This window comes from Dendrobates tinctorius, unplaced genomic scaffold (assembly GCF_039654945.1).
Source record: "Dendrobates tinctorius isolate UK_male_01 unplaced genomic scaffold, ASM3965494v1 ptg000016l, whole genome shotgun sequence".
Lineage (NCBI taxonomy): Eukaryota > Metazoa > Chordata > Amphibia > Anura > Dendrobatidae > Dendrobates > Dendrobates tinctorius.
In genome coordinates, this window is record NW_027361684.1 from 83,693,915 (window position 1) to 83,707,888 (window position 13,974).

Sequence of the window (13,974 nt, forward strand, 5' to 3'; positions counted from 1 at the left end):
GTGCTACATCTGGGCAATAAAAATGAAAAAAACATAAACAGAATGGGAGGAATAGGCCTAAGCAACAGCACATGTGAAAAAGACTTGGGTGTACTAATAGATCACAGACTGAATATGAGTCAACAGTGTGATGCAGCAGCAAAAAAGGCAAATGCAATTCTAGGATGTATTAACAGAAGCATACAGTCTAGATCATGTGAAGTCATTATTTCCCTCTACTCCTCTTTGGTCAGACCTCATCTGGAATATTGTGTCCAGTTTTGGGCACCACATTTTAAAAAAGACATCAACAAACTGGAGCAAGTTCAGAAAAGAGCAACCAGAATGGTGACCGGTCTGCAATCCCTGTCTTATGAGGAAAGGTTGCAGGATCTGGGATTGTTTAGTTTGCAAAAGAGAAGACTGAGAGGAGACTTAATAGCTGTCTACAAATATCTAAAGGGCTGTCACATTGTAGAAGGATCAACTTTATTCTCATTTGCACAAAGAAAGACTAGAAGCAATGGGATGAAACTGAATGGGAGGAGACACATATTAGATATTAGAAAAAACTTTGACAGTTAGAGTGATCAATGAGTGGAACAAGCTGCCACGAGAAGTGGTGAGTTCTCCTTCAATGGAAGTCTTCAAACAGAGGCTGGACAGACATCTGACTGGGATGATTTAGCGAATCCTGCTTTGAGCAGGGGGTTGGACCAGATGGCCCCTTCCAACTCTACGATTCTATGATTCTAGGATTGTAGGGGAAAGGCTGGAATATCTCCAGATGGTGTCGCAAATCGTGGACGATGTCTCTGGCTCTGTTACGGAGGATCGAGAAGCACTATTTCCCGACGGTGCTGATGCATCCGGTCTCGCTTGACTTGAGTGTGCCGGAACATAGAAACAGTCCTTTGTGTAGATTCCACAAGGATGGTGTGGTGCCCCTGAGGCTCAGTCGCCACAGAGGTACTGCACCTTCCTCTCTCCTAAGGTGTGTTGCCCCACAATCCAGGTAGGTTGGAGGCTCCTGACCACACTCCAACACTCGCACCCCACACAATAGAGTAGTTCAGCATAACCACAATGCGGCTCCTTGCTTAGAGAGAAGCAGAGCACCTTTGGTGGTTCCCTGCTTGGAACACTAGATGTGCTGGGAGGTGGGTGGAGTTAAAATATATATATATATATATATATATGAGAGGGATGGTTTAGGAGGACAGGTCAGTCTGACAGGAGGACAATGAGGAAGGAAGCCACTCGGGAGGAGTGGGGATCCCTGGAAGAAGGGAAGGAGGAAGGAGTGCTGCAGCTGCCTCAGTGACCTGAGCCAGCTGGCACGGGAAAGGAAAGGAAAGAAGGAGAAGGACGTTGACCTGAAGCCTGAGCTTCCATAGAAGGGAAAGGACAAGTACGGAACGTAGGAGTAAAAGGGAACACAGAGGACGTGGGTTAGAGGAAGAAACCTGCCTAGAAGTTCTAAGCGCAAGGTCGGGGCCCGGTCCCTCAGGTTGTATGAACACTAATGGTTCTGCAGCAGACACCGGTGGAGTAGTGGGCTGTAAATGCACTACTCCCATCTAAGACTTGAGGGCACAACAGCAATATGGATATGGATAGAGTCGGGACTCAGGACTAGAGAGTCCCAGAAGCAGGCTACAGCTGTCTGCCATGCAAGTAGAGTTCTTGGGAACATCTGTCAGGAGGAACTCCAGTGTAACACGGTACTGGAGATCTTCACACTTAAAGGCGCTATAGAGGAGACGTTCAGGAAAGGCACATAAGTTGGCGGAGTGTGGAAGGGAGGTTTCCATCTTGCCTGGAGGTTGACCGAGTCCCTGACCCGGAGAACACGGCACAGAAGCGGGCACTACAGACTGTGAGTAAAGCTTTGGAACTACATGCCCTGGTGTCCTCCATTCCTTCCTGTGTCCGTCCGCCTGACACTGCTACATCCCCTGCGCCAGACACTACATCACCTAAGTGTCTCCACATCTACACTGCCCTGGGACAACAGCCCTGCCTGTGGAGGGCTATACCACCATTGCTGCACCACACCATCTGTCCCGGAGGACCTACATGCAGCGTCGGCTTAACACCTCCCTTGCCGAACACCACAGGTGGCATCACGAACTATTCATTTAACTGCATTTCACCATTTACATTCCCCCATTACTTGGGCGCCCAGGGCCACGGTCCGGGTCACCACTGCTGTGACACATCCCACTGGTACCGGCCTGGTGCTGAGTACCCCGCAGGCCTGGGAGGTCGACCCAATGGCGCCGAACACAAACTGTGGGCACCCTCGCAGACCGCGGCAGCCGGCGGTCCTCTGGACTAGTCTCTAAGAACAGAGCAAGTCAGTCTATTTGCAGCTGCAGGTGGGAAGGAGCTGTCCAGAAAGGAAGGGTCAGAAGACAGCTAGCACAGTCAATTTTAAAGTATGCTGGGGGATGGATGACGTGGAGTTAGCAGTTGGAGTAGCCGGGAGGGAGGCAACCTTCTCCTTGTTCTCCTGTTGCTTTCCCGTCAAGTCTGACCCGTTCCCGCATTCAGTCCCTTTTATATTCCCCACACCCCCTGCTGTCTAGCGTGAAGATCCTCCCCTCCCAGAAGAACCCACCCCCGGCATCAGTGATAAGAGTCTCGATAGTTCCGGCCTCAAAGGGCACCGGAAACTGCTGACTCTGTCTCAGCTCATCTTCTTACACCATCTGTCAAAGAAAATACAGGGTGGTTCCATGTTACTAGTAGTACAAAGGCTCTGTAAAAGCACTATGGCTTCTTGCACTGCAAAAGAAATTCAGCAAATTCTGCAGTCCCAAATCCAAATGCCCTCTCCTTTCTGAGCCCCAGTGTGCCTAAACTACATTTAGCATCCACATGTTTGGCAATTCTGTAGTGATGAGATCCCACCTAATTTACGAGTGCGGGTCTCCAGAAGTATGAGCTGGGCATAACATACTGGTCACCACAAGGTACTGGTGACTACAATGACAGTTTGCAATTTACTCAGTAACATCCACTTCTTCTTTCTGTAAAACACCATTGGAGCCAAAATCATTACTACTCCTGTTAGTAAATTCCCAAAGAGGTATAATTTCCAAAATGGGGTCACTTGAGGGGGGATTCTGCTCTTCTAGCACTTGGGAGCTCTGTAAAATGGAGTCAGCAAACTATTCTAGAAAAATCTGTTCTCCAGGAGGCAAATAGCGCTCCGTCCCTTCCAAGTCTCACCATATGGCTACGCAGTAATGTGCAGCCACATATGGGTTATTTCTACATTCAGCAGAAATTATTGGACATATTTTGGTGCTATTTTTACCCATTTCTCAGTGTGAAAATGTAAAATCTGGGGATAAAACAAAATTTTGGTGGTAAAAATGTAATTATTTTTTCTTCACTGCCAAAAGGTGTACTTTGTAAAATGGAAAATTTTAAAACAAACAGGCCCATTTTTTTTCTATTAGCGCTTAGAAAAATGTAAAACTTGAGGCTAAAACAACATTTTAGTGGTAAAATTTAATTATTATTTCTTCACTGCCTAATAGTACAAAATTCTGTGAGGCACATGTGGTGTCAATATGATCACTGCACCCCTAAATGAATTCATTAAGCAGTGTAGTTTAACCCCTTAAGCCCCAAGGGTGGTTTGCATGTTCATTACCGGGCCAATTTTTACAATTCTGACCACTGTCCCTTTATGAGGTTATAACTCTGAAACGCTTCCATGGATCCCGGTGATACTGACATTGTTTTCTCGTGACATATTGTACTTCATATTAGTGGTAAAATTTCATTCATATAACTTGCGTTTATTTGTGAAAAAAACAAATTTGGGAAAATTTGGAAAATTTCGCAATTTTCCAAATTTGAATTTTTATGCCCTTAAATCACATAGATACGGCACACAAAAAACTTAATAAATAACATTTCCCACATGCTTACTTTACATCACTTGTTAGGAAGTTATAAGGGTTAAAAATTGACCAGTGATTTCTCATTTTTGCAACGCCATTTTATTTTAACGGACCACATCACATTTGAAGTCACTTTGAGGGGTCTATATGATAGAAAATACCCAAAAGTGACACCATTCTAAAAACTGCACCCCTTAAGGTGCTCAAAACCACATTCAAGAAGTTTATTAACCCTTTAGGTGCGTCACAGGAATTTTTTGAATATTTTAAAAAAAATGAACATTTAACTTTTTTTCAGGTTCAATTTTTTTTATTTTACCAAGGGTAACAGGAGAAATTGGACTGCAAAAGTTATTGTGCAATTTGTCCTGAGTACGCTGATACCTGATATGTGGGGGGGAACCACTGTTTCGGCGCATGGCAGACTTCAGAAGGGAAGGAGCGCCATTTGACTTTTTCAATGCAAAATTGGCTGGAATTCAGATCAGAGGCCATGTCGCGTTTGGAGAGCCCCTGATGTACCTAAACAGTGGAAACCCGCCACAAGTGACCCCATTTTGGAAACTAGACCCCCAAAGGAACTTATCTAGATATGTGGTGAGAACTTTGAACCCACAAGTGCTTCACAGAAGTTTATAACGTACAGCGATACAATTAAAAAATCATATTTTTTCCACAAAAATGATCTTTTCACCCCCAATTTTTATTTTTCCAAGGGTAACAGGACCCTAAAAGTTATTGTGCAATTTGTCCTGAGTATGCTGATACCCCATATGTGGGTGTAAATGACTATTTGGGTGCATGATAAATCCAAAGGGAGTTCGTAGCTATATTCCGCGCTGCCGCTTTAGACAAATTCCAGGAGAATGCTGTATGATTGCAGTGGTTTTCCTGATGAAGGGGGCATGAGACCCCTGAAATGCGTAGAATAAAACCACTGCAATCATACAGCATTCTCCTGGAATTTGACTAAAGCGGCAGCGCGGAATATAGCTACAAACTCCCTTTGGATTTATCATTTCTTCTGGTCACTGAAGACCTGTGGATCTGCAGCAGCCGCTACCTACATGCTCTTATCTCATCCTAACTAGGTGAGCATATTTCAAGATATACTGTCCTTTGTAACGTGGATCCTATTGCGCTTTTGTCTCCCCCCCTTTTTTTTTGCAATATTTGGGTGCATGGCAGAGCTCGGAAGGGAAGCAGCGCCATTTGACATTTTTGACTGGAATTGAGATCGGACACCATGTCCATCTCACCATTGGAAAACCCCTGATGTACCAAAACAGTGGAACCCCCCCACAAATGACACCATTTTGGAAACTAGACCCCCACAGAAACTTATCTAGATTTGTGGTGAGAACTTTGAACCCCTAAGGGCTTCACAGAAGTTTATAACATACAGCCATACAGTTAAAAAATCATATTTTTTCCACAAAAATGATCTTTTCACCCTCAATTCTTATTTTTCCAAGGGTAACAGGACCCTAAAAGATATTGTGCAATTTGTCCTGAGTGCGCTGATACCCCACATGTGGGGGTAAACCACTATTTGGGCGCATGGCAGAGCTCGGAAGGGAAGCAGCGCCATTTGACGGTTTTGGCTGGAATTGAGATCGGACACCATGTCGCGTTTGGAAAGCCCCTGATGTACCAAAACAGTAGAAACCCCCCACAAATGACACCATTTTGGAAACTAGACCCTCCAAGAAACTTATCTAGATGTGTGGTGAGCACTTTGAACCCCCCAGTGCTTCACAGAAGTTTATAACGCCCGGGCGTGAAAATAAAAAAATCGTATTTTTTCCACAAACATGATCTTTTAGTCACCAATTTTTTTATTTTCCCAAGTGTACAAGGAGAAATTGGGCCCCAAAAGTTGTTGTCCAATTTGTCCTGAGTATGCTGATACCTCATATGTGGGAGAAAACTACTGTATGGGCACACATCGGGGCTCGGAAGGGAAGTAGTGACGTTTTGGAATGCAGACTTTAATGGATTGGTCTGCAGGTGTCATGTGCGTTTGGAGAGCCCCTGATGTACCTAAACTATTGAAACTCCCCACAAGTGACCCCATTTTGGAAACTAGACCCCCCACGGAACTTATCTAGATGTGTGGTGAGCACTTTGAACCCCCAAGTGCTTCACAGAAGTTTATAACGCCTGGACGTGAAAATAAAAAAATCATTTTCCACAAAAATGATATTTTTGCCCCCAATTTTTTATTTTCCTAAGGGTTACAGGAGAAATAGGACCCCAAAAGTTGTTTTGCAATTTGTCCTGAGTATGCTGATACCCTATATGTGGGGGTAAAACACTGTTTGGGCGCATGGCAGAGCTTGGAATTGAAGGAGCACCATTTGACTTTTTCAACGCAGAATTGGCTGGAATTGAGATCAGACGCCATGTTGCATTTGGAAAGCACCTGATGAGCCCAAACAGTGGAAACCACCCAATTATAACTCCAACCCTAACCCCAACACACCCCTAACCCTAGCCCTAACCCTAACCCTAGCCCTAGCCCCAACCCTAATGGGAAAATGGAAATAAATACATTTACTTTTAATTTTATTATTTTTCCTTAACTAAGGGGGTGATAACGGGGGGTTTGATTTACTATTTATGGCGGTTTGTATGTTTGGCAGCTGTCACACGCTAAAAGACGCTTTTTTATTGTAAAAATAGCTTTTGCTTCACCACATATTGAGAGCTATAATTTTTCCGTATTTTGACCCACCGAGTCATGTGAGGTCTTATTTTTTGCGGGACGAGTTGATGTTTTCAGGCATGTGACATTTTTTGATCGCTTTTTATTCCGATTTTTGGGCCGCAGAATGAACAAAAACCAGCGTTTCATGAATTTCTTTTGGGGGGTGCGTTTACACCATTCCGTGTGCGGTAAAATTGATAAAGCGGTTTTATTCTTTGGGTCAGTACGGTTACAGCGATACCTCATTTAGGTCTTTTTTTTATGTTTTGTCGGTTTTATGCAATGAAAACTATTTTATATAAAAAATAAATATTTTTGCATCGCTTTATTCTGCGAGCTATAACTTTTATATTTTTTTGCGAATGATTCTGTATCATGGCTCGTTTTTTGCGGGACAAGCTGACGTTTTCAGCGGTACCATGGATATTTATATGCGTCTTTTTGATCGCGCGTTATTGCACATTTTGTTCGGTGGTATGATAATAAATCATTATTTTTTGCTTCGTTTTTTAATTTTATTTTTTAAGGGGTTCATTAAAGGGGTTAACTAATGGGACAGTTTTATAGGGTGGGTCGTTACGGACGTGGCGATACCAAATATGTGTACTTTTATTTTTTTTTATTTTCAAAAAATTAATTTATTGGGGAAATTTTATTTTTTTTTTTTAACTAATTTGTTTAGCGATTTTTTTAAAATTATTTTTACACTTTATTTTTTAACTTTATTACATTGTCCCAGGTGGGACATCACTGTCCTGTGACTGATCGCTGATCTGTCACATCACAGATCACTGTGACAGATCAGCGATCTGTCACAAGCACTGCTGCAGACTTCCTCATGCCTGCGCTTTGCAGGCAGTGAGGAAGTCAGCTCCCTACAGACCCCGAAGGTCCCCGTCGCCATCTTGGATCCGGGGGCCTGTAGGGAAAGAGCCCCCCGCAGCAGCGCTGCACATTGCGCTGCCATGGGGGGCTCAGGGAAGCACGGAGGGAGCCCCCTCCCTGCCGATGCTTCCCTTTGACCCCCGGTACACCGCGATCGTGTTTGATCGCGGTGTAAAAGGGGTTAACATGTCGGGGGCGGTCCGTGACTGCCCCTGACACATTGTGCCTGGTACTAGGTAATACAGATGGTTAGCACTCGGCCAGAGGGTTCGAGTTCGCGGTGCCAGTGAGAAGGAACGGATAGTCCCAGAATCGCATAAACAATGTATAGTCACTGCACACGCTGATTGTACTTAATGTGAAGTAAATTTATTGCTTGACAGTGAGGAAGCGACATCAAACGACGTTTCGGCCACATCGGCCTTTATCACAAAGTCGCTGTAATAAAATACATACATAAAAATATCAAAAAATTGTAAACTTTATACAAAATATATACACATAGTATCCAGAGAGCATGGAATATAAGCACTAGAATTATTTAGAAAGATGTGGAGACATCAAACACGTGAAACTGAGAGATAACGCGGTAGATAAGAAACATGAAGGAGCGTGGTCATACCCTTTTCAATTGAATGTAGGGTCTGTTTTCACCAAATCGATAGTGTCACTGCTAGGCATAAATGAGTTGATAGCATATTCTGTAAGTAGGGATAGATGAACATATCATTAGGGTGACATAAATAAAGAAAAAAAGACAAAAATAAAAATAAAAAATGAAAAATAAAAAAATAGGAATAAGAATAAAAATAAAAATAAAAAAATAAAAAAATAAAGAGTAAAGAATGAAGATAGATCAAGTACTGAACTGGGTGTCTGGAGGACAGATGGATAAAACAGATTAACCAGCATAAGTGGCGTAGCTAGTTGTATACAAAAAAGACAGTGAGGGACTGTAAAAATATGCCCAGGTATCTAGCTGTCCAGACAAAAGCTGTATTCTATTTAGGGAAAACAAAGAAATATACCAAAGTTGCCGCTAAATCCTGTTCCTTGAAGAGGTGGTGGACTGGTAAATATGCCACTGCTAAACAAAGAAAAAGGGGGTACATTAGAGATGTGGCAGGATTGGTGGTCCTGGATTGGGACCATACAAAAGTTGGTGATGCAGCGGTGGTCCTGGGTAGGGACCATGGTAAGGTTGGTGGTACAGCAGTGGTCCCAATGGGACAGTACTTACTATTATTGGTGGCTCAGTGGAGTGTGAAGTCTGCACAATGGTGCCAGAGCAGTGAGTGAGCGCTGGATCACAGGCTGTGCTTTTTATCCTGTCTGGTCCGGTCATGTGACCGGAAGTGACATCAGACGCCGGGGCGTGTGCATTGGAGCACGGCCGTAGTGTCTCACAGTGATCCCCACCAAAAAGATGGCGCTGGCTGTTCACACATGCGCAGTAGAGCGCAATCAAAGAAAACCTAATGAGGCCATGCAGAGACTGCTGTAGCTCTGAGTGGGACACACGCATCAGGGGGGGAGGTGCAGTGTGCTATATATAAAGAGACTGGGCAATTAACATATGGAAACAAATATAAACGAACAGTATTATTGCAAATCATACATGTAAATATACAGCATTTGAATTGCGTAGGAGTCCAAACTTAAACAAACAAAAAATAAAAGAAATGAAAAGAGTGATGTCAGACCTAGGGGAGAGAATGGAGAAGGTTATGAACTCAAATCAAATGAATTATGAAGATTAGAAAAAAGGAAAAATAAAGAAGGAAAAATAATAAAGGGAAAAATAAAGATATAAAATGAGAATAGTAGAAAATAAAAAATAAAAAATAAAAATAAGAAAATAAAAAATAAAGAGAAAAAGGAACAAGGGGGAAAAAAAAGAAAAAAAGAAAAGAAGGAAAAAAAGGGAAAAAAAGGGGGGGGGGGAAAAAGCCTGCAAGGAACAAAATATAAGGGGAAAAAATTTTTTTTTGAAAAGTAAATAAAAAGACCAAATTTGTAAAGAAAAGGTGAAAATAAATTGTACGGCAAAATGCCTTCAAACAGAGGAAGGGAAAAAAAAGGGGGGAGGGGGGGGGGTTGTGGAAAACTTTTTTGCAAACTTGAAAAAGAAAAAACAAACATAAACAAAAAAGAAAAAACAAAAAACAAAAACACATTATGTTTCATTATCTTACCGCTTGGGTTAGATGTAAAAAGGGGAGACTCAAGAAGGCAACCAATCAATGGGTCTAGGGAAAGAGGAAGAGAAAAAAAGGAATTTTTATAAAAATTATTAGATTAGCCAATCGATTTCTCGATTGAGACCCCTCGGATGTAAGGTGTCTAGTGTGTAGATCCAGAATGTCTCCCGTTGCTTTAAAAGGCGAACATGGTTCCCACCTCTTTTGGGTCTAGGGACTTTTTCAATAATTTGGAACCGTAGTTGTGATACGTTGTGTCGGGCTTCCTTGAAATGGGCAGGAAGTGGGAGCCATGTTTTCCCGCATCTAATCGTAGACTTGTGACTGGATATTCTGTCCCTGATTGCCTGGGTGGTTTCACCCACGTACAATAAACCACATGGACATTTGATGATGTAAACGACGAAGTTAGTTTCACAAGTGAAGTAATCCCTAATTGGATAGGATTTGCCAGAACGTGGGTGGACTATCTCACTGCCTTTGATGATATTGGAACAGCTCATGCAGTTTAGGCAAGGGAATGTACCAGTTCTCTTTTGTCCTGTTAGAGTATGTGTATTGATGTGACTGGAGGTACCCAGGTCAGCCCGGACAAGCTTGTCCTTAAGATTTTGAGGTCTCCTCAGGCACATCAATGGTGGGGATTTAAAGAGGTTAATCCTAGGATAGGATCTGGTCAATAGAGGCCAATGTTTGTGGATGAGATTATGTATTCTTTGCATGGACGGGTGGTGACCATGGACGAATGGGAGTCTGGGTGGTTTGATTGTTGTGGTTCTGGTGGTGTCGGGGTCAATCCGTGCTTTAGTCATCTCAGAAGCCAGAAGTGTAGATGGATAATGCCTAGATTCAAATCTATCAGACATTTCTTGTAATCTGAGGTCTCTAGTCGAAGGATCTGATACAATCCTGGTAATCCTTTTAGGGTATGTGCACACTTTGCGGTTTCTGCTGTGTTTCCGCAGCGTTTTTGGCTCTGCAGAAATGCAGCAGATTTTGCTGCGTTGTACAGTACCTTTATTTCCTATGGAAATCAAAAAAAGCTGTGCACATGCTGCGTTTTTTTCCGCGCGGTTTTGCTGCGGTTTACAATCCGCAGCATGTCAATTGTTTGGTGCAGAAACGCTGCGGTTTTACACCTCATCCATTATGAGGTGTAAAACCGCAGGGCAAAACCGCAGAAAAAACGCAGATAATCCGCAGATAAACCGCAGAAAAACCGCAGCACTTTGTCCTGCGGATTTCCTGCGGTTTTCTCTACAAAATCCGCAGAGACTAAAAACTACGTGTGCACATACCCTTAAACTGTGATCGTGGGAGACTATTACGAGTGGACCTTGGATGACAACTGTCATACAGAAGGAGATTATTGCAATCGGTGGGTTTAGTGTAAAGATCGGATGACAGTGTTCCTTGTGCATCTTTTTTGACCCTAGTATCCAAAAAACTGATTGATTCCAGGTTGTGGGACATTGTAAATTTCAGCTCATGCCTGGCATTGTTGATGGTATCATAGAATTTAGAAAGGCTAGTTGAGTCCCCACCCCATATGCAAAAAATATCATCAATGTAGCGAAGCCACACTGTGGCAAATTCCTGGAAAAGTGGATTGGCGTAAATGTAGTCTCGTTCAAACTTATCCATGTAAAGATTTGCGTACGCGGGGGCTACATTAGAGCCCATCGCGGTGCCGCATGTCTGGATGAAAAAATCATCCTGGAATCGGAAGAAGTTTTCCCGTAAGACTATATTTAGAAGGTCCAAACACAAAGCCTGTGTGTCCGGTGCAGTATTAGCTTCCATGAGAGTTAGTCTGACTGCCTCTATACCTTTATCATGTGTTATTGATGTGTATAGACTGTTGACATCAAAGGTGCAGAGAATGCTGCTGGGTGAAACGGAATTAATGGAACGAATCTTATTCAGGAAATCGCCTGTGTCCAAAATAAAAGATTTAGTGGTGTGAGTAAATGGAGTTAATATTTTCTCTAGAAAAATGGATAAAGGATTGAGGATGGAGTCCGTGGAAGCTACTATTGGACGTCCAGGAGGGTTGTGTAGGTTTTTGTGGATTTTGGGGAGGGTGTAGAGTACCGGGGTTATGGGATGTTGGTTTGTCAGAAATGTTCTAGTCTTTGCATCTATGGTCTTAAGCTGCATATGTTTGTCAAGAATTTGGTCTATTTTCCTACGTATTTGGAATGTCAGGTCAGTATGAACTTTCCTGTATGTGTTGGTATCCGAGAGTTGTCTCTGAATTTCGGTCACGTATTGATTCTTGTTCATGACAACGATTGCTCCTCCTTTGTCTGCCGGTTTTATAATGATGTTTGGATTGTCCCTCAAGGATGAGATAGCTTGTTTTTCAACAGGTGATAAATTATGGCGGACGGGAAGTAGGCCCAATCGTTGGTCATGGATGGTCTGTTTAATATCCCTGTCAAGAAGGTCTATAAAAGTCTCAACTGCATGATTGGTTTTGGGAGGCATAAAGCTACTTGGGTTGTGTAGTCCTAAGGTGTCAATTGGAATCTGGAGCTATGCTGTTGGCTACCCTTGTTGAAGAATCGTCAAAATGTACCTTTAATCTAATGTTGCGGTAAAATTGTTGTAGGTCTTTCTCTAATTGGAAAGCATCCCATCTTGGTGTTGGACAGAATGAGAGTCCTAGGTTTAGCACTTTAAATTCTAAAGGAGAAAGGGAGTAATCAGAGATATTTACAATTAAGTTTGGACTCCTACCTGTTGCGACCGAAGAGTCATCTGGCGATTTTGTTCCCCTCCTCCTCGACCGCCTTGTTGGCGTGCGTTTTGACCTAAAAAAGGAACTCTGGAAAGAGAGGTGCTGCCAGTGTCGCTCCCGGATCCTGGTGAAGAACCGCCAACTGGAGAGGATCCCCCGGAGGCTGTGTATCCCCCTTGGTGGCGGCGGGGTCTGGAACGGTAGTGTCTTGGTGCTGGATCTTTCCATCTGTACACTCTGTTATTCAGGTAGTCTTCTGTGTCACGTTGAAATTTAGACCTCTTCCATTCTTCTAGAGTTTTTCGATGTGTTAATAAAACAGTATCAACTTTATTTTTGAGAGTACTAAACTCAGTATTACTCAAAGTTGAAGTTAATTGGGTCTCTATAGTAGAGATTATTGCTTCGGTATCAGTTATGGCTTCTTGAAGGTATTCGATTGTTAATAGAATTATATCGAATGAGCATTTATTCAGAATTCTCTGAAAAGTGGCACAGTACTTAGCGTTGTCAGAGAAAAGAGTAGGTCTCAAGTGGCTACGAAGCCCGTGGGGTATCTTCCCTTGTCGATGGTATTCGCCCAACGTGGCGCAGTGTAGATCATAAGCTATGAGTCTTTTCTTTCCTTTCTCCCAGTCTCTCGTCTTGATGTCCCTACTGGGAACGTGAAGAAAATCTGAGCCAGATCTGATTTTAGATAAAATTGTTGATCCTAGTGCATCGTCGTACATAAATGTTTCAGACGTCATGGATACTGGGTCGGTGCTAATAACCAAAGAAAACTGATACTAGGTAATACAGATGGTTAGCACTCGGCCAGAGGGTTCGAGTTCGCGGTGCCAGTGAGAAGGAATGGATAGTCCCAGAATCGCATAAACAATGTATAGTCACTGCACACGCTGATTGTACTTAATGTGAAGTAAATTTATTGCTTGACAGTGAGGAAGCGACATCAAACGACGTTTCGGCCACATCGGCCTTTATCACAAAGTCGCTGTAATAAAATACATACATAAAAATATCAAAAAATTGTAAACTTTATACAAAATATATACACATAGTATCCAGAGAGCATGGAATATAAGCACTAGAATTATTTAGAAAGATGTGGAGACATCAAACACGTGAAACTGAGAGATAACGCGGTAGATAAGAAACATGAAGGAGCGTGGTCATACCCTTTTCAATTGAATGTAGGGTCTGTTTTCACCAAATCGATAGTGTCACTGCTAGGCATAAATGAGTTGATAGCATATTCTGTAAGTAGGGATAGATGAACATATCATTAGGGTGACATAAATAAAGAAAAAAAGACAAAAATAAAAATAAAAAATAAAAAATAGGACACACAGTTTCACGTGTTTGATGTCTCCACATCTTTCTAAATAATTCTAGTGCTTATATTCCATGCTCTCTGGATACTATGTGTATATATTTTGTATAAAGTTTACAATTTTTTGATATTTTTATGTATGTATTTTATTACAGCGACTTTGTGATAAAGGCCGATGTGGCCGAAACGTCGTTTGATGTCGC

The 13,974-nt window shown here is 42.5% G+C and overlaps 1 long non-coding RNA gene across 2 annotated transcripts; it reads right to left on the reverse strand.

Moving 5' to 3' along the window:
• Window positions 1-7,707: 7,707 nt before the first annotated feature.
• Window positions 7,708-13,735, reverse strand: LOC141080636 (uncharacterized). 2 transcript variants are annotated; one of them, XR_012228977.1, is made up of 5 exons: window positions 13,617-13,735; window positions 12,438-13,432; window positions 9,690-9,743; window positions 8,117-8,195; window positions 7,708-7,932 (listed from the first exon to the last, which is right to left on the reverse strand). It is a non-coding gene; the product is annotated as an uncharacterized lncRNA (long non-coding RNA). The 2 variants fall into 2 exon arrangements; XR_012228976.1 differs by lacking the exon at window positions 7,708-7,932 and having other exon boundaries at window positions 7,998-8,195.
• Between the last annotated feature and the right edge of the window lie 239 nt (window positions 13,736-13,974).